This window comes from Crocodylus siamensis, chromosome 8, assembly GCF_052110815.1.
Source record: "Crocodylus siamensis isolate JL-2025a chromosome 8, ASM5211081v1, whole genome shotgun sequence".
NCBI lineage: Eukaryota > Metazoa > Chordata > Crocodylia > Crocodylidae > Crocodylus > Crocodylus siamensis.
In genome coordinates this window covers 54,710,230-54,730,843 of record NC_143402.1, presented here as the reverse complement: position 1 = coordinate 54,730,843, position 20,614 = coordinate 54,710,230, and the positions used below count along the sequence as shown (strand labels likewise).

The window sequence follows — 20,614 nt, the reverse complement described above, 5'->3', positions numbered from 1 at the left end:
TCAAAATCCCTAGTTGCAGCCAAAACCCAATGCCTAAGAAACCCCCCTGGACATAGTTAGATGCAGGAGAGGAAAAAAAAAACCTCCCTCCTGGCCCCATGGAGCAATCAGCAATGCCCAAAAGCCTGGAAAATCCCCATAGCATAACATGGGCATTGCTACGCCTAGCTCATCCCAGACCAATGCTTGTTCAACCTCCTCTTGAACACACCCGGTATTGGAGTCCACACCTCCCCTAGGCTTCTATTCTACTGCCTCACTGTTCTAATAGGAAAGATTTTTTTTCCTGATTTCCAACCTAAACCTACTTTACTGCCACTTCAAGCCACTGGACTACATCTTACTCTCTGCAGTGAGAGAGAAAAGGTGTTCTCCCTCTTCTTTATAGAGGCTACACTAAGTGTATACTCACTGAAGAGCTGCTTTGGGCTATCTGAACCATGCTGCAGAAGGCCTAGCAGATCCTTGAAGGCAGCTACAGCCAGGCACTCTCTGCTTTCCACATATATCAACACTAGACCTTAAATGCTGGAGGCTGCAAGTGGGAGAGGAACAATGGAAAAAACCCAGGTCAGACCCAGTTCATTCTCCCTTTCAGCATGCGCTCTCTACCACCGTGTGACCCAGGAGACTGGGCAAGATAGACCTATTTCTGACTTGGTACATGGCAATTCTTAGGTTCTGACTCCGTGGTTGGGATAGACATAGATAAGCTTTCAGGTATCATACAGGATGTTGCGAAAGCTGAGAGTCTGGCCAGATTCAAGGAGGGATTGGATACATTCTTGGAGGAAAGGGGTATCAGTAACTATTAAGCATGGGAGTGAGGGGCACAGCAACCGAATCAGAACTTCCTAGACCTTAAATGCTGAAGGCTGCAAGCGAGAAAGGAACAGTGGGAAAACCCTGGTCGGACCCCACTCACTCTTTGCTCTGTTGTGACAAAAAAGACTGGGCAAGATGGACCTATGGTCTAAACCAATAAATGGCAGTTCTTATATTCTTACCCTTCCTCCCTTTTCTGGGGCAAAAACCAGAATGTCGGTTTATTCCCAGGCTAATTTGACTTGTATTAAGACAGGCTAGAGACAGTCCTTTACACCAGCAGCTTGAGTAGCAATTAACCTCATTAGCTACTAACCTCATTAGCTACTAACCACCATTGTCCAGGGCAAATCTTAATGTTTCACAGGTGGAACAATTGTTTCTACCACCCCAAGATAACAGGTTTTGTCCCAGGAGAAAAATCCAAGGTCTGATCTGCTTTTAGCTTCAGCCGCCGCAGAGCTAAGCAACAGAGTGATTGTCAAACTCCATCTATATCTATATCTATTAGACAAACAGGGTGCAAGAGAAATAATCATCAGGTAGCCAACAGGTGATGCAGTAGAAACCTAATAATGGAAGAACAAGATTATTCAACTGGGCAATTAGAACCTGTGAAGTTCACGATTTAGCAAGCATCAGGTAGATTATAAATGACCATAGAGACACTATGTTAAATGCCTAGTACTTAAGTGTCCAATAGGCTGATGAAGTTTAATTCCCAGGCTCCTCTCTCAAAGGCCTTTGGCAGTTTTTCTTGGTGCAAGAGAACAGGGAGGTCAGAAAGGAAGTGATTTTTCTATAACAAATATTCTCCTACCCGAGTTCTAGCATAAACAACATCATTTCAGCACTGCCAGGGACAACTAAGGGGCACTTTGACCAGAGAGCTTGTATTAGAGGTTTCAGATGCTGCTTCAAGAACCCTCCTTGCCTGAATCTAAGGATTCAGATTTACGACATGAAACAAAAAGACAGATGGGCCATCTAGGGTCTTTCCTTGTGCCACAGAAACAAAGCGTTTGAAAAAACACAATTTGAACAAGGAGCCAGGATGTTTGGAAGATTGAAAGGCTCAGAGGAAGACCCTTGTTTTCAAGGCTGCCCTTGGAACAAGAGGTGGACAGCTACAGCCATCACCAAGAGAAGGAAATATTACAGGATCTTCTGCAGCATTCACTGCTCTTCAGCAATGAGTCCCACACACAAATAGCAGAGACGTTTTTCTCCATCAGGGTGGCAGGAGGATTTCTGCAAGGTTTCTGTCTGTCCTAAAGCTGCAATTTAGTTGCTTCTGCCCTATTAAGATGAAGAGCCTGGAACACCCAGCTCAACTGGAGATGTCTGGCAGAGCATGTCGCTAACAGAGACCATGAACACTGTAGTTAAGTTTTGTAAGTACAGTGCATCCATGGCAAAGCTTGGGGAACAAGCGTAAACAGAGATGTCAGCTAGCTGGTATTCCCAGGAAGTGTAAGACACTGAATAAGGCCAAGGACGTGAACACAATATTGCACTGGAGAACTGGGACCACAGCACTGAGATGAGCCTAGATGGGTGGCAGGACATGGTGTGCAGACAGGGCTTAAGCACTTGAATTAATAAACAGCAGATTTAATTTTCAGAGATGTGTAGCTTCTTCAGCTGCTATGGAGTTTAAACTACTGTATTTCAGGGTGTATAAGTTGGATTTTGAAGCCCAATTTTTAGGGCTGAAAAAGCCATCTCGACTACATAAAAATCAGGCACAGGGTCAGGCTCGGCACTCAACTTGTGCAGCCTCATCCCCTGTGAAACAAAAAAAAGCTGACCCCAGTCCCATCCCCTGTGAGTAGCACCAGGCTTGGCATTTGGCAGTGCTGCCTGCAGCAGATAAGGCTAAGCTCAGTGCTCGGCTGGTGCAGCCCCATCCCCTGCAAGCCCAGTACTGCTTGCAGGGGATGGGGATGGGCACAGGCTCAGTGCCTGAGCCCAGCCCCATCCCCTGTGAGCAGTGCCAGGCTTGGCTGGGGATGCGCTGCTTGCAGGGGATGGGGACAGGCTTGGCTGGCATGGCCCCATCCCCTGTGAATGGCGCCGGAAGTGCTGCTTGCAAGGGATGGGGCCACACCAGCTATGCACTGAGTTCAACCCTGACTTATACACCATCTATAAAAATAGTTACCTTTCAAATTGGTCAGCCCCCAGCTTTCCTACATACCATATTGACTTATACACTGTGAAATATGGTACAGTCTTCACTAATATGTTGCAGCTAGGGGCCTAGAGTTGTATTATGCAGTTTAAGATTGGAACAAAAAAACCAAACAACTTCCTTGGAATTATTTAAAAACAAATCTGAATGGTTAAGTAGTAGGAGTTTCATGACCAGGACCAGCTAGCAGACAGCAGAACAGAGGCTATCTTGATTGGTGAAACATCAAGACCAGTAAGAGAGGGTCCGACCTTAACACCCATGGAATGAAGAGTTTGGAAGGGGTCAGGTAGACTGCAGCGAGCCATGACATTAATTGACTTCTTCACTGCTGCTCGAGTAGAAATGCTGCTACCACTGCCAGGCAGTTTACTTGAAAGTCTGGGTGGAGCAGGAATCAAGGGGTGGGGGTGGGGGGGGAACGCAAGCGCACCAGTGTATCCTCTGGATCCACCCCTACGTCTATCTGCCTCTCTCCCCCTCATAGGAATGCAGTGCTGGAAGAGACCTCAAAGTCATGTAGAGTTCAGCACTCAGCTCAAGGTAGGAACATCTCCAAGTTATTCCAGCCAAGCATCTGTCTACCCTGTTTTTGAAAGTTTCCAAGGACTGAGAATCCACAACTTCTCTAAGTAGCCTGTTCCAATGCCCATCCATCAATAGTCTTTAAAGGTCCAAATCTACCCTGCCTTCTTCTTGACTTCAGACCAACATGGCTAACTGTCTGACAAGACTGAGCCTGCTTTAAATTACAGGTAATTTCCCGGAAGGAAACCAAGGCAGGGCTGTTTCTCTGACTCTGTGGGCTGTGTTCTAGGACCTCTGTGGCTGCCCAGGGTTTTTGTTAAGCTGTAGCAAAGTGAAGATTAACAATGTGTGCGTTGGTTTCACTACTGTTGTTCCAGGCAATCAGAAAACTGTGGAGACTCTGGTCTAGTTCCAGCAGCAAGAGCGTTAAGAGCAAGCAAAGGTACCACTTTTGTGAGGGACAGCCCTGTACAGGCTAGGGGAGAAGAGAGCAGGAAACTTGGGTTTTCAGGAAGCTCTGGAGAAGTGAAGGTGGGGAAAACACTTCTGCTACCTGAGCTGTTGGGAACCAAGGAAAAAGAGAGATCTCAGATGTGACACCTACTTGTCAGAGGCCGAGATAAGAAAAGAGGGTCCAGATGTAGCACTATGGAAGGAATTCCCTCTCCCATCCTGGCAGATGGTGGTGTGTGAACTTCTCTGCAAGGCATGGCCAATCTGCATATCCTTCCCTGGTCCCACTTTCCCCACCAACCTTCATTTGGGAGTTTTAGTTCTCTGGCAAGTCAGAACAGCCACATCCTGGTTATGACAACAAGGCTTGATTAACCTGTCTGAGTACTGGTTAGGTTGGCTCTGATCAATCTCATGGCAATTTGTCAGGTACATGTATATAACACTGCTGCAGCTTGTTCCCTCTTCCTTCAACCTGGGAAAGGGTAAGAGAGATGAACTTATAAACCTCAGCCTTGTTTGCCTGCAGATGCCAATAAGGCACTGCTATTAATAAATAAATAAATATCACAGCTATTACCCACAAGCTGACAGCACCTGGTTTGAAACACACAGCTACAGTGCATTGTTCAGAGGTAACATCAACAGCTCTGCCAGTTTTGAACAGGCTTCTAAAGGGCAATATTTCCTACTGCCTATTAATAAAGGATCTCTAATGCTTCTAGGATTCACTTAGCACTGTTTCACTCCCAGCTCTACTGAGCATCAGCCTACAAACCCCAGCACCAATGTAAAATTGGCTGCTATGTACAAGCCTGGAGGCTAGAAAAAAAGAAAAAGCACTAGTTCTGTAGCAATCCATGCCACGGTCCTGTTTCTCATTCTTAGACATACAAAGCTTTCTCCCCACCAATATTCTTCCCAAGTACAAGGTGCTTGGATCTCCCCCCCACTTTCAATATGCAAAGAAACATACCTCAGCTGCTGTTCTACAGAAGCAGGCCTACTATAAGCTCCTAATGGGAAATTATATATGAGATCAAAAGCCTTCCTAACTGTGCCCACTCATGTTTGCAACTACCTCAATATAAACACTTCTTTCATGTTTCCACACATACAAACATCATGCATGGCCTGAATAATCATGCTCCTAAAATACAGTTCCTGGCAACTGAAGTGGGCATTATGAAAGGAACATGATTAGCCAACAGAATTCAGTGCAGCAGGTAGCCAGTTAGACAGAGATCAGGACTTGCTGGTTACCCATTACAGAATTAAGCCTGTTTTATTACTAGGAATAACACCAAGGAGGATAGGTGCAAGTAGGTACTTACACTGTTCAAAGGTTGCCTTTGAAGGGGCCTAGCTTCCGGCTGCCCAGGAGGCTGTAAGGCAAATAGTGAGAAAGAACACACAATTGGGAGCCTGAAAACTAAAAATCAGCCATGACAGCTCAAGGTCTACAGCACTAGATTGTCACTGGCACCTGCAAAGACCTTGAGATTTGATTCCTGGCACAAAAGGACACTTAGGGCCAGCAAATACAATCTGTCGTAACTACCAGTAGGACGAGCAATGGCAGAAGGGAGAGAACAAGAAAAGCCATGTGCTGGAAAACAGGCATTTGGGGAGGACAAGATATGCTTAAATAATTAATATAGCCGAATTGGGCTCAGTTCAGTTTCTGTGCATCTGCTATTGCTGATGGATGCTTGCTTAAGTTCACTTCATAGAATAAAAGAAAAGTATGGCTCAAAGGAACCTCTACAGGTCATCTAGTCCAACCCTCGAGATAGTTGTGCTGCAGATTTCAGTTAGGAAACTGCTGCAGGCAGAAGTAATATTTCATCCAGGTTCCGACCCTTTGTTAGGGGGAAGTGGAGATTCAAACCAACTTCCAGCTTTCAGACAGCTCTACTGAAAGGGTGAAATAAGCCAACAGCTTTATTTCAGTTTGGAAAGTCATGTTATGTTCTCTTTACGCTAAAGAGTTTTCAAATATAACATAATTTAAGCAGAACACTTCAAAGTGGATCTAAAGAGCACAACTGCTTGGTCCTAGGGAAAAACTGGAGTTAAATTGTTAACAGGCCTGGCCGCATTTTAGAGAATTGGTTGGTATATTAGAGAACAAGAGATATTGAAGTAGTAAAGTCCACAAAAGCCAGCCTGATACTTAGACATTTTACTTCTCCTACATGATATTGGCTTCAGATTGGGACAGCTGATACCATGCTTGTCCCACTACAGAACTGAAACGCTGCTAAATCAATGCTTTTTCTCCCACCGTTAGTTTAATTAGAAATGCCAAACCTTTCTATGAAATGCCTTTCAAGATCATTTCACAGTGAGAAAGCTCACCATCATCTCTGGCCTACTCTGTAACACTTGTGAAAGTGCAAAGGCTATTATTTTACTGGCACAGCTCTGAATCTGCTTTAAAACAGATCTTGTGTTTTTACCTGCCTGGGGGAAAAACACCATGTTTTGAAGAACTATAAACATGGGTTGTTCTGTTACTTTCAAAATCGGAAGCTTCCTGAGCTAATGCCACCTTATCTTGATATACATATCCTCCTTACTGTTAGCATGAGCATTGCCAGCACAAAAAACTTCACTGAAGCTGGCAGAAAGGTCACAAACTTAGGCATCATAGAGAAATAATCAAGGTTTGATATTGAAAAAATTAACATCTGCCAAGAGGAGAAATATTTGAGTTGCTTTCCTTAAAATAGTTGTACAAAAGGAACAGCAGCTTTGTCCTACACACACACACACACACACACACACACACACACACACACACAGAGTTGTCTTATAACACATTTAAAATTCAGTGATATCTACAGTTCTGTAATACAGCAAAGGACATCTGCCAAAAAATATTGGTCCAATGAGTTAATGCAGGGTTTCCAAGACGCAGCATTTAAACACACACATTCCCCTCCCTCCCCACACTTTGGTACAAAAACCTCCTCTCCCAGCATTGACTAGCCAAGGACATCAGCACTCAGATTTGGGCACATCTGGAGTTGAATGACTGCAGGTTTCTCTATACCAGAGCAATTAACCATCAAAGACCACTACCTATGACTCCAGGAGTTCCCTCAGTACCTGCCAGACAAATCCTATGCATGAAATACCTTTGGCAAAGAGATGAATGAGAAGAGTATAAATGCCTTTTGTTTCACAGCCCAAAAGAGCTGACACTTCCAGAAGTTGGCGTGTATGCATATTTGGGGATGGGATGGGGTGGGGGGGGGGTTGAGAATTTATTTCTTTCCCCTCACTCTTAAGTTCACTTTTCTCTTAATTATTCTCCCTCCCTATCACTCAAGACCAGATTGCTGTGGAATCTGTTAGGTTGCTGGTTCAAATCCACCCCTGACTGGTAGTAGCTGAAAGTCAGGCTACCTCAAGGCTACTTGAAGAGATGATAAGGGATGAGCTGGGACAGCCATATCCAGTTCTCAGCAGATCAGTAATGGTAACGTGATCTGACATGTCTGAGTCTGCCTGGCTTATAGGGAGACTCAGAGATGCAAGGGGCTGGATAGGCTGATACAACTGAATCCTCAGGGGTGAGTCACAATAGTATAGGAAAGCACGTGGGAGATCTGCCCTGTCACCATTCTGAGGTGAGACCAACTGGGGAGAGCCAGAAGCTGATCGAGCATTTGGTTCACTTTAAGCACAACACAAGAGGAAGTCAAGGCACTGCAGGGGGGACACCATTAGTTTGCTGCCTAACTGGTAAGTTACTGTGTGTGTTTGTCCTTTACAACACACACCTTTCCCCTGAAAATTCAGCTGCTGGAAATTAGGGTGTGCATTTTAGCAGAGGAAATACAGTAATACCAGCATCTGCCTGGGAGTGACAGCAACGCAACAGTGCTGCAAGCGGGGCTGTGGGCACTTTCTTCCCACTCCCCTTCCTCAATCCACAGGATCTTCTGCTGCAGAAGCAAGGAGAGATTTCCCCACCTTCTTTCTGTCTTTCAAAAGAAATTTTTTTTGGGGGGGGGGGGGAAAGAGGTGCATCAGATATACGAGAGACAATATGGTAGATCAGGCTGGAGGTGTGCGCCATCCTAGCAGCATAGGTTTGCAAAACCAGACTAGACAGAATTAAATGTTTATTAGGTGGGTGATTTGAAGAGGAAGATACACACTAACTGAGCTGGACACTACAGTGTGGCACGCCCCCTCCCCCCGAAAGGTGGGAGTCTCATAAAGACACACACATACACACAGTTTCAGCTGGGGACCGAATTTACAGCTGTCACTCATTAAATAACCTCACTTTGTAGGTCACTACACCAGGCAGACAATCTTAATTGCCTTATTAAATCTGCATATAGGCGAGCAGTTCAAGCTAGGTTTTGCTGCCTTTTAGCTTGTCTGAGGCCAGATGCAGTGATGGCCTGTTCAAACAGTGCTGTTGTCAAAGATACAGCTATAGTGACATGACTAAAATGCTAGCGCTGAGACTTGGATAGACTGAATCCAGTGAACCTGGGAACATCAAGAGCCCCCTCTGCTTCAGTGAGAGCTGCAAGCAGTAGATCAGCCAACAGGTACAAGAAACCAAGGCAGGGACTTTACCAGAAGGGTTAGGCTTGCTGTACATATCACTTCAGCCCCCATATATAGCAAGATGAGTGTGGGTAGAGGCCAGAGATCAGGCAGAGTAAGAAGCTCACAGCTGGAACAGCTTTTCAGACACACAAACACTATTACTGCTATTTGATTGCCTAATGGTCAGATTTCCATAGCCACCTTCTCAGCTGCCAGAGGCCAATCCACAGCCCAAACAGTATTCATTTTTACCCTCTTCATACTGATGCGCACCCCTCCCCCTCCCAACTTGAGGCACTCCAAGATCTCCTATTGTCCCGAGCACTAGCACAGACTGAGCCATTTTGGAAACTATGCTGGCACTACAGAGCAAGCTCATGGCTGACTCTGGCAACCATCAGGACAACACAGTCAGCTTAGAGAAAGCACCCTTCAATACAGGTGCGATAGCATTCAAACAAGGGAGTGAAGTCATGAGAATGATGCAACAGCATTTGAGAGGAAGCCAAGGTTATCAGTAACCCCAGGTACTCTTTGGGTGCTGGTGTTCACACAGATGCCCCTATCCTCAGAGCTTCGCCTATAAAGTCCCACAGATCAATGCCAGGCAGGCAGCCCATTCATTTCAATGAGACTTTATTGCTCAATAAAAAAAGCACTGTAAAAAGTAAATACACCCTGTCAAGTTAAAGGGGCCATGTCTGAGCTAAGCCTTCAATTAGACTCGCGTATGTGTTTCAGGATTTGGGGCACATATACGGGAGTGGCATCTTCTCTCTTAATAACCAGGTCCTTACAACGAGTCATTAGGATGCAGTTATTTCAGAGAACTTTGTGCTTTAAAATGCTCCATGTCTTATAGTAGCATAAAAGCAACATAGCTGTGGTGGCCTAGAAGTTATGCAAGAGGCAAGGATTTCTTAGGGCCGTGGCTCCCAACCTTTTTTTGCTGTGACTCTAAATCCAGGTCGTGACCTCCACCCCTGACTCACTCATGCCCAGTAGTGCCAGCAGAGCCCAGGCTGGGGTAGGCCAGGATCGCCGGGACAGTGGTGGCGAGAGCCCCACAGTGCACCAGGAGAGCTCCACAGGCAGGAGGGGCAGAGTCCCTGCAACCCTGAGCTGGGTAGCGCCCTGAGGTTGGGAACCACTGTCTTGGGACTTGAGATAAAAGATCACCCTTAGTCAGACCAGTAAATTTAAGACAAGCTTCAGAATGCAAGGCATTCTTCCTCAGGTGTCTTACAGGTTGTCTCTTGTCACAGAATGATAGGAATGTCAGGCTGGCAAAGCCCTTGGGGTCACATCCCTCCAACCCCTACTCCAGGCAAGATCAGCCCTGTTGAAATCATCCTAGACAAGCATTTATCTCACTGGCTCTGCAAAACTTTGGCAACAACCCTCACACAACTACCAGGCACAAACACCTTTTAACTTGTCACAGGTAACACAAGGGAGGAGCTTGTTATCATACACTCAAGAAATTCAAGAGGCCCCTCAGGTCATGGAGGAGACTAGACTGCGTAAAGCAGGTCTCCACGTGAAAGCAAAACACTCCAGGACTGCTTATAACATGCTACTGAATAGAAGAGCCATGTTTTATCCCACTGCATTGCTCTTATTTTGGATGAAAACAGAAATACCAGAGGGTAGCTTACAGCCACTGACACCATGTCCTCCCAATATTCAATAGTTGAAGACTGAGAATTTCAAAAGGTGCTTACAGAGTAAGTCAAAGATTTTCAACCTAGAGTGCCATGAGATCCTTTTAAGGGTGCCAGAGGATGCCACAAATATTAGCAAACTAATATTGTTATACATGTGAACACCTACATGAGTCACAATATAAATCCAGATATTTCCAACAGGAATCCAAAGGGTCAAACCATTCTGACCTGCTATGGGCTTGCTGCAACACAAGAACTGCTCTAGGATTTAGCTAAAAGGTAGCTAACATTTGAAGTATTGCTCATATTTTCTACAACAGAAGCAGTGTTGGCTCTGGAGGAATTTAGAAAGGAACAACCATTAGGATGCAGTTATTTCAGAGAACCGTACGCTTCAAAATGCTCTATGTCTTATGGTAGCATAAAAGCAATGTAGCTGTGGGGCCTAGAAGTTATGTGAGAAGCAAGGATTTCTTAGTGCAGTGGCTCCCAACCTTTTTTGCTGTGATCCTAAATCCAGGTCACGACCCCTGGCCCCAACTCACTCATGCCCAGTGGTGCCAGCAGAGATTGTACTGAGGCATAACATTAGTTCTCATTTCCCATGGGTGAGCCTGATAGGTCCACGAATAAGTTACAGTCAACAACCTCCTTGCCAGCTGGGTAGCCAGTGTGCATCCCATGTACCAGATTTGATTCCATATCTTGGCCATATGACGCCAAGAGAGATGGAAGGCAAGACAGCAGCCAGCCAACACAAAGTAATGATGTAAACATGTACTGGAGCCCTCATCACATCCACTGCATCAGCAAGTTCCTTCTTGCACAAGAAATCATATAAAAGCTGGGCTGGAAGGGACCTCTGGAGGTCACCTCTAGTCCAACAGCCCCCCACAATTCAAGGCAGGATTAGCCCCATCCAAACTGCCCTAGACACATCCTTGTCTAACCTACTCCTAAATCCCTGTTATACCCAACTTCCAAGAGAAGAGGTGCTGGCTCCTACCCTGGGGGTCTTTAAGAGGAGGTTAGATGTACACCTTGCTGGGGTCATTTGACCCCAGCGCTCTTTCCTGCCATGGCAGGGGGTTGGGCTAGATGATCTACTCAGGTCCCTTCTGACCCTAGAAACTATGAAGCTATAAAAACTATATAAATGAACCCTATCGCATACCTACAGGGTACATTGCCCCCAGACATCAAAAGTCCCTGAATCTCCCTAAAGCAGAAGGTTGAGGGCTAGCAGTGTCCTGCAGCTGCAAGTGGTGTTAAATGTACTCAAGAGATCCAAGGAAGAAACTCATGGCCCACCCTATCCCCCCACCAGGCAAATTCCTCCTCGATTTCAAATGTGGTGATTAATCTGACCCTAAATAGAGTGGCAAAACCCTTCAGCCAGGAGCCCTTGGTTTTAGCCCCAGTAGGAGCACTAGCATAGCACAGTCACAATTCCTAGCCTGGATTGCCACCAACATCCAACACTGCTGCAGAAGGCAAACAAGTCCCAGGCACCTTTAACAACAGGCAGGGGAAAAAAATAAAAATAAAGCATGTTTAAAAGAAATACCACAATCATGAGTTAAGAAACTTCCTCTTTCTACTCATGAATCCAGAAACAAGGTCTGGAAATGGTAACTGGGCCTGAAAAACCTTGATTCCCAACTAACCTACTTGCTAACCACACACCATGCCAGCAAGGACTCCTTTCCACTGTGACTGCAATACCATTTTATCAGCTGACCTCTCAATTACAATGGTCAGAAAGGCAAGCCTTGAACCGTGTAATACTGAGCTACTTGCAAATGACCAACAGGACTCCTTTCCAGCCATTAGGTCTCATCAATGTAAGCATTTGTGCCAACAGGTGTAGTGTAGACAGTACCCGATTGGCTAAGCTGCTGGGGCGGTCTACACAAAGGCCAAGAGGCTTTACTATAAATAGCCTCCCAGGTGTCAGCATTATTTTACACATCACATTCATGAGACCTGCTGATAGATCAGCGGCATTTTACTGACAGATCAGCAGCTAGAGGATTGTCTACACTAGGGCTGCCAAGATAACTAGCACTGATGAGCTCAGCCTTATGGGTTCCCCCCCCCCCCCGCTTTCCTGCCTCCTCACCTCCCCCAAAACATACACTTATGCAAAGCTCAGACTGAGTTTAGGCAATTTTTTTTTCCCCAGTCATGAAAAGCCTCTAGCTGCACTAAAGCTTGTTCTGCTGTTGGGAAACCCCCCACAAACCATACACTTGTTTTCCAAGCATAAACCAATTGACAGTGCTAAAAAAATCCACTGCAAAGTCAAGTGGGAAAGACACAGGGCACAATCAGTCTGATTTGCTTTGAAGAGAGTGCTAATAACTTGTAATCAGGGTTAAGAAAAAACCAAAATGTTACAGAGATGCTGCTGGAAAGCATCAGCTATTTAGGCAATATATAGGATCTCAGGCAAGCAGCAGTTTTTTCTAATGAATGCAGGACTAGATACAACAAGTCCTCTGGACACCAGGAAATAAATAAATTGAAAATTAACATAATTTTCAATCTCTCCCTGCAACCTGCTACACGGCTAACGAACATCAGGGTTGTGGTGAGACATTTTCTTTCAGGAAATCCTCCAAAAGCAAAAATCGGTCACAGAAGAGCCTCTTCTTTTCATCATTCAGCCATTCTGGGCTGACTGAGCAGGCAAAAAATTAAACCTCCTTAGCTTGGAACACAGAGCATCAATCTTTAAATCAAAGGCAGCTGGTAGCATCTTACAAGTACATTTTTTATTCTCTGAAGGAGGATCAGCCACTGCCTCCTAAATCTTTAACCCCACTAAAAACCAAACACAATAGGAACAATAACAAACCATCTCCTCTGGAAAAAAAATTAGAGTGCTGCCATCACACCAGCCCCATGAATCCAGCCAGACCTTGAGACAACTCATGTCAGTGCGAGGCTTGACAAAGCCAGCAGGTAACCGATCCTGGATGGTGGCCTAACACCCAGATAAATAAATCAAAAGGAACAAGGCCCAGCAGAATTTGGGGAGGAATCTCTTGGTTCCAGCAGCAGACAGTTGCAGGGGAGATTGCAAGGGGAAGGTTCCTTCTAGAAGAGACCAAGTCACCCTGGCCTAGATTTGGGCTTTTTTAAACCCAGAAGTGGATGTGGGAGGGATGGGGACCAGATGCTGGGACCAGGGCACTGAGGCAAACAAGAAGCCCCTGCACCAGAGACTGGGAAGGGAGACATCTCCAGCAGCCAGGGGTCAGTGGAGAAGACGGCAGATGTGTCAGCTCCTACCATATTTTCCCAGGAGAGGGAAGGTGGGAGGGAGCCAGCAATCTCCCTTCCCTGCACCCACTGCTGAGAGGATGCCTGGGGCTGGACAGATCCCAGGGTCTGGGCACAGGCTCCCCTCTGCCACAGCTCCTCAGGCTGGGGGCATCGCCCCTGAGACTGGCAGATACAGGCAGGGCATGGATGTGAGGGCAGACCAGGCACTCTGGAATAGGCTAGGAGTGGGGGGTGGAGGTTAGCAAAGCCCCCTCCCCTTCAGTTGGGGACAGCTTCTCCCCCCCTGCTCCCATCACTTGCACGGAGCAGGGCTCACCACCTCACCCTGAGCCTGGAAGGCGGAGACCGGCACCCACCTCGGGTGGGGTTACCCCCTATCCCACCCCACCTGGATTTTGGGGTGTGGGGCGGAGGGACCCTGCAGATGTGGGCCGCCCGCTGGGGGGAGCACTGGGGGCCCCAGGCGCTGAGGGGGGATGGGCCCCTGCGGCACCTCCTACCTGCGCGGCGCTGCCATGGCGGCTCCGCGGGGGGCCGAAGCCCGAGGGCCCGGGCGCCGCACCCGCGCTCACCACATGCAGCGGAACAGGGGCGGCAGCGCCCAGCGCCCCAGCTGCCATAGAGCCCCCTCCGCCCCCACCGGCTGCCCGGGCCGGACTGCCTGTCTGCCTGCCTGACTGACTGACAGGCGGCTCCGCCCCACCGCCCCGCGGCTCCACCCCCAGCTTCCCGCCGGCCAATGGCGAGCTGGGACTCCAGCCGCGACACCCGCCTACCAAGCCGCATCCTCCAATGGGAGCGCGGAGAAAGGAGACAGCACCGCGCCCGCACCCACGGGGAGCCGAAGATGGAATGGGCTGCGGATGCGGGCAGAGGAGGAGCGAGAGGAGGGGCGGGGTTATAAGTCTCGCCCACGAAAAAAAATTAACTAATAGCCACTCGGAAGAGAGTTAATGGACAAGTCGTGCCACCTATTGGGCTCAAGGAGAGGCTTGAGTGCAATGATAGAGGGGGTGGGATCTGCCTTGTTCCAGAGACCAATAGAGAATGCACTAAGCGTTGATTGATAGAGATAGTCACCTATCACTCCGCCTTTCATCTGGCGTTGCGGCTCCCTGGCTAGCGCTCTTGCTGTCCCTCTGCCCATCACCTGAGGGGGAGCGCAGCCTGTCAGGTTGAACCAGCGCTGTCGGGGTGCACATGCATCCTCTACATGTTGCCACTGGGATCTGGGAACCTGTGGGGGAGGAGGCCCTGCGGAGACCATGGGGGAGGGTGTAGGAGAGGGACCTGCGGGGACCAGGTGAGGAGGATAAGGTAGTACAGAGCGAGGAGACCCTAGAGCGTGGGCTGGGGGGGGGTCACAGGGAGTCCAGGGGATGGGAGGCCAGATAAGGGCATTCGCAGCCGAGACTCTTAGGAGACCACAGGGAGGAGGCTTGGGCAGAGGGGGAAGAGACCCTGAGGGGAGCCTAGTTTGGGAGTTTAGGCTTGGGGAGAGACTGCAGGGTGTCTGCGAGGGGGGGAGGTCAGGGAAGGGCTTTGGTCAGGGCTTCCCAGGAGACGTTGGGTTAGAATGCCAGGCAGGGCCGGATTGACCCTTTAGTGGGCCCTAGGCAAACCAACGTGTGGGCCCCAGGCCAGTTGAGACCCTCCTCTGCACTCTGGCATTGCTGCCTGCGGGGAGCAGGGCTCCATGGTGGTGCTGGGAAGCAGCCGCCATGGCAGCAAGGCCAGCAGAGGGGAGGCGGGTGGGGTCATTAGCACTGCTGCCATGGTGGTGGGGACTGGGGTTGCCCACATGTGTCTAGTTTGCCTATGCATTAATCTGGGCCTGGTGCCATCAGGAGTCACGGCAGTGGTTTTATGCTAGGAGTGCAGTGCCGGAGGAGGATGGCAGCCCCTGCCACAGGCCTTGGGAATGGGGTAGAGACTGAAGAACATCCATGTCTTTTTGTGTCCCACATGGATCTAACTTTGATCCTTTAATAATGTGACTTGGCAGTATGCAAGGCAGGATTTTCATAGATGTTAGAGGATGGAAGGGACCTTACAAGATCATCGGGTTCAGCCCCCCTGCACTTGGATAGGAAAGACTGCTGGGATCAGATGACCCCAGCAAGGTGGGTGTCAAGACACTCTTGGAAGATCGCTGAGGTAGGTGACTGTACCACCTCTGGGGAGAGATTTTTCCAAACCCTCAGCGTGCAAAGAAGTTTTCCCTTATGTCCAGTCTAAAGTGATCTTCAGTAGGTTTGTTTCTTATCCTCTCCTGGGGTTCCTTAGTGAACAGATGCTCCTCTGGGCCCTGATACACTTACAGGCTGTTACCAAGTCCCCTCTGATCCAGGCTGAACAGTCCCAAGTCTTTCAGCCTCTCCTTTTCTGACCAAAGGCAGAGCTATTTCCATACCAGGAACTGAACCTAGGTGAGAAATCAGGAATCCTTACCATTAGACCATGTGGGAACAGCTAAGAGAGCTAGGGGACCTGGGTGCCTATCAACCCCCAGCCCCTCTCAACACACCAGAGGCAACTGGTGGGGAGGGCATGTTCCCCCCCTGAGATTGACTGCCGTTGACAGCTTCTGTGTACCATTGCTGCTCGCCACTGACCAGTCACCCATGCAGAGAATCAAAGCCTGGCCCTCACACTGCTGACAGAGACCTCCCTGAGCTGGGGGGGACTTGGGCATCCAGGCTCCGAGACCTCACCACCCTCTAAGCACAGAGGAGGGAGAGAACCCAGGTGTCCACACTTAGCTAAAACAAGGTGCATTCCCACACTGAGAGTCAAACCCAGGCTGCCTGGGTGAAAAACCCAGGAATCATTACTGCTAGACCATATGGAAGTTGTGAAAAAATATGGCTGGAAGGGACCCCAAGAGATCATTTAGCCAGGGATTGAACCTACAACCTTGGTGTCATTTATATCAGGCTCTAACCAACTGAGCTAAATGGCTGCTTTTAAGTTATGCCTCCTTTTTCTCTTCTGTCACAGCCCTTGAACGCCACTCCTGGCTCCTTTTTGACAAATTACACTCATCTGCACTCTTATTCCTTTTCCTCTACCTTTAGGGCACAAAGATACATGGGCGACTGGTGCCTCCTGAGTCTGGTGGGGCACCAGATCGCCAACCGAGGGGGTGGTCCCCTGCAGCTGATCGCTGAGCCAGTGGCAAAACCAGAAGTGCACTTCCGCTGGTACTTCCAGTTCCGTGGTTGGCGCTACCAGCCAATGCACTAATATTCTTCTGCGTTGGATGAACTGACAGGAGTCCTGCTTTTGTGTGGTGGTAGGCAAAGAGATGGTGACGGTATGGCTGAGGGCCACATAAGATTGTGAAAGGTGAAGGGGAAAAAAAAGTGTGATATCCAAGATAATGGAGCATAACTCAGGAGAACTGCATTGAGATCTCACTGTCACCTTGTGATTACTCATTCTTTCTCTTGCTAGCTTGGTTGCTTCTTTGAATGTTCCCTACCTTCTGAGAGTGCTGAACCAGGATGTTCCCCTTCCTTCTGGAGCTGTATACCACACCTGCCATTGAACATACAGATCTTGCATTGGCCTCTTCAGTCATCTCCAGACTCACCAATGACTTTCCTATCTACTGGAAGACTGTCATTGTCATATCAAGGAACCGCCACTGCTGGTGTTGAACAGTTACCATGGTGTTACAGTAGACAGTGAGCAAAGGAAGCATAATGGAAACAGGTACCTTTGTATTCTCATTTCCAAAGGTTTAACTCAGCACAGAGGTTCTTCACTTTCTCCATACGGAGATCCACCTTGTCGCAGAAACCCTCTTCAATCTGGGTGGGAAAAACAGGACTTAATTAGATCCCAACCTTCAGACTCAGTCATGTTCTGATCTGGAATTTTGGTTCAGTGAAGCAGAAGTTTCCATTCGGTTGACTAATACTTTCAAGAGCTCTGTAATTTCAGTGGCAGGTATGGGATTCCAGCCATAACTCTGTGGAAATGCAACACAAAAATGGTCCAGACGATACATATGGAGGAAGTCCACATCATGTACTCATTCTAAATTCAGCCAGCACCAGAGGAAAGTAAAGAAGTGTTCAGAGATAGTTTAAACAAGCTTTCTATCCCCTGTGTTTAACACTGAGGAACTGCCATTTTCTCCCCTTTAGAATGGGTCTTTTCTTTCCTCCACAAGACTACAGTTGTGGAGTCTTGGGGAAGGCCAGGCTGCGAAAGGCATGACATGTGCCACTGCACTCTGGGCTTCACACAAGGAGGCTTATTATGTGTTTGCCTTGTTTTGTGTGCAGATTTGCATGGACATGGTGTGATGTGACTTGTGAAACGTCTCCCCCTCTAACCCTCCCTAAAGCATTTGTTGTAGAATGCCAGTGTTTCATTAAGGATTAAACTCGCAGAGTCCAGTTCTTTTTTTATGCTGATTTTACACCAGTCAAATACCACTGACTGAAGTTATGTTAACTAATTATCCTACAGCAAAAAGAGGAAGCCAAACCAATGACCAGGATTCTGCTCTCAGTTACACCAATACCCATCTAGAATCACTGTATTAGAAGAAATACAGTTACTTAAGAGTTATACCACTGTCAATAAGAACAGAATCTGGCCAAGTAGCATTAGGCTAGTTTAAGCCTAGAGCGAAATCAGAATTAGGCCCACACTGGCTGCACTAGGAGAAAATGGGATTTTCTTGAGGTTGATACTGCCTTAGAAGTTACAAAATTTGAATCTTATTTTTTATTCTACTTTTTTGAAGTTTTATAGTTTTAAAACTGTGTAGGCTTTCTTAGAATTACTCCTGATTTACTGGAGTAATTACATAATGAAACAGTCTCCTGGTATAACCAGAGGCAAATCATTTAAGGACCAGATTCTCGTCACAGTTACAGTGGTGTAGAAGTTAAGAGGAGTTCAGTTGGGCTTTAATGGATTCACACTGATGAAACTGAGGAGATAAGCATTTGCCAACATTGGATAGGCACAATATCAGACTGTTGGTGTAATACACCAAGGCTCCGGTCACTTTCCCCTTACACTGCACTGGGTCATATCCTCAGCAGATGAAAACTGGCTTCACTCAACTGAAGTTACTGAAACTAACGCCAACTGAAAGGTGACTGCCTGGGCTGTATTTCCAGGGCTGGGAGTGCTTAAAGGAGTCAGTTAGGGTATACTAAGAGGCTTACCTGACTGGGCCACACTGCAGCTGTGATCTAGATGTGCCTTTGTCACTTTTCAAAACAACTGTGCAGCATTAATAAATTCCAGGTGTCACCCTAGGGTTAAGAGAAGGTTTTTGAATATTATTACATAAATACCCAGAACCTCAGTGTTATACCGTTATCATTATTTATTTATTTATTAATGAATTACATATATTTTATGACATAACACATTATTATATCTATATGTGTCTGGATTATAATAATTATTATAATGATATATATATATACATACACGTATATTTGTATGTAGCTTACTTATAGCTTGCTCTCTGCTATAATGAGAAGCATGTCTGGCATGCATAGGTTAGTTTCCAATGGCACCGGAGCACTCAGATACCTTAGTAGCTGGCACATTTAAAACAAGTGATATAGACAGGTACCCATAATAATACTAGATAAATATCTGGATGCTTTAAGGGATTGTTAACAGGATATAGAGATTTTATTTTCCATCCAATTTATATGGACTTTTATATCTTACTCATGAGAATGAGATCCAGATGCATTAGTAACTTATAGGTCACTGGTCTAAATTAAGCCCAGCATGGTGCGACAGTGCTAATCCCATTGGAAAGCTGCTTGTCTGCAATTTGAATCAAGGCAGAGAGTGTCAGTCCAGTTGTCTTTAGAAGAGGTATTCAGGCTCCATATCTGTTGTTACACACATTGTGAATTGGTCTCAGTGTCACCAACCTGAGTATAGAGATCAAGAACAGAAAAGGCCCCAGAAGTTATTGCCATAGTCCCAGCAATTACTGATGTACACCTGGAAGTTGGATCTTCTAAGTCAGTGATTTTCAATCAGGGTACCATACCCTGGAGTGCCTTGAGATCCTTTCAAGGGTGCCGTGGGGTGTCATACCATATTAGCACTGTAAGTCATACAGGCATAATTCACAAGATATACATAGAGATTTTGTGCAGGAATTGATAATGTTAAAAGCATTCTTCCCTGTTGTGGGCTTTCTGAGTTTGCAATAGGAGAATTGCTCTGTTATTTTTTTGCAGTCAAAATACAAGTGAAGACTAGGAGCTGGCATTTTCGTAGGGATGCCTTGAGTCTAAAAAGGTTGAGAACCACTAGTCCAGGTTTTGCCTGAGGCATAGTGGAACCACATGGCACATGGACAGCTTGTTCAACTATTGCCAGCTCTTTCCAGTGGAAAAAAAAGGGCATATTCCTGCAGTGCATGGAGTCTTCAGTGCCCAACTGGTTCACAACTCAGAATCAAGCCTCAGATCTGCCAGCCCAGCACCTTTCACCAGAACTAAATTCACACATAGTGTTAATTAATAAAACAAGAATAGAAAATAATCAGGAACATCTGCTGCACTCCAATAGCACTGAGATTCCAATCTCATTTACACCTGTGTAAATCCAAAATAAATCAGTTGAAGCTGATGGAGTTATTCCAAGTTTATACCAGTATGATTAAGATCAGTTTCCGGTGCAATGACTCAGTCTGTCTCAGCAGCCAAATTCTCTGAAATGTTCAGAGGGCCAAATCCATTATGGGAGTAAGCTTCCCAAAGTCAATGAAGATATGCCAGCAATCAAAGCTTTTTTCTGGGCTTATTAGAATGCACCAAACATTACTACAGGAAAACATGTGAACACAAATATTTAAATAGTTGTTTCCCTATTTGCTAAAGTAATTTCTTATGGTGAAACTAACTGGCAGCAGACAGGAGATGGTGCCTTGCCCTTTCTGGACTTTCTGCTGCAGGTTTGGAGCCCCTTCCTGTGAGATGCTAGCACTGTTTCATCAACTGAGAGGAGGATCTGATTGTGTCTAACCACCTCTTGTTTATGCAAGTATAACTGAGACCACAGTCTGAGAGCACAC

At 46.8% G+C, this 20,614-nt stretch overlaps 1 protein-coding gene and 1 long non-coding RNA gene across 5 annotated transcripts in view; one reads left to right on the top strand and one right to left on the bottom strand.

Annotated features, from left to right (window-relative positions):
• Window positions 1-14,351, bottom strand: part of EVI5L (ecotropic viral integration site 5 like) — a 57,545-nt gene extending 43,194 nt beyond the window's left edge. The window contains exon 1 of one of the 4 annotated variants that reach the window (XM_090059921.1): window positions 14,313-14,351. The gene's annotated coding sequence lies outside the window, so the exon portion shown is untranslated. Of the gene's footprint in view, window positions 1-5,334; window positions 5,357-14,036; window positions 14,222-14,312 lie in introns of those variants that run through there. The other 3 variants (XM_090059923.1, XM_090059920.1, XM_090059922.1) reach the window with 3 other exon arrangements.
• A 293-nt stretch (window positions 14,352-14,644) lies between these two features.
• LOC149858617 (uncharacterized) lies at window positions 14,645-18,856 on the top strand. Its single transcript, XR_016443826.1, has 3 exons — window positions 14,645-14,710; window positions 15,542-15,965; window positions 16,614-18,856. It is a non-coding gene; the product is annotated as an uncharacterized LOC149858617 (long non-coding RNA).
• Window positions 18,857-20,614: the final 1,758 nt, after the last annotated feature.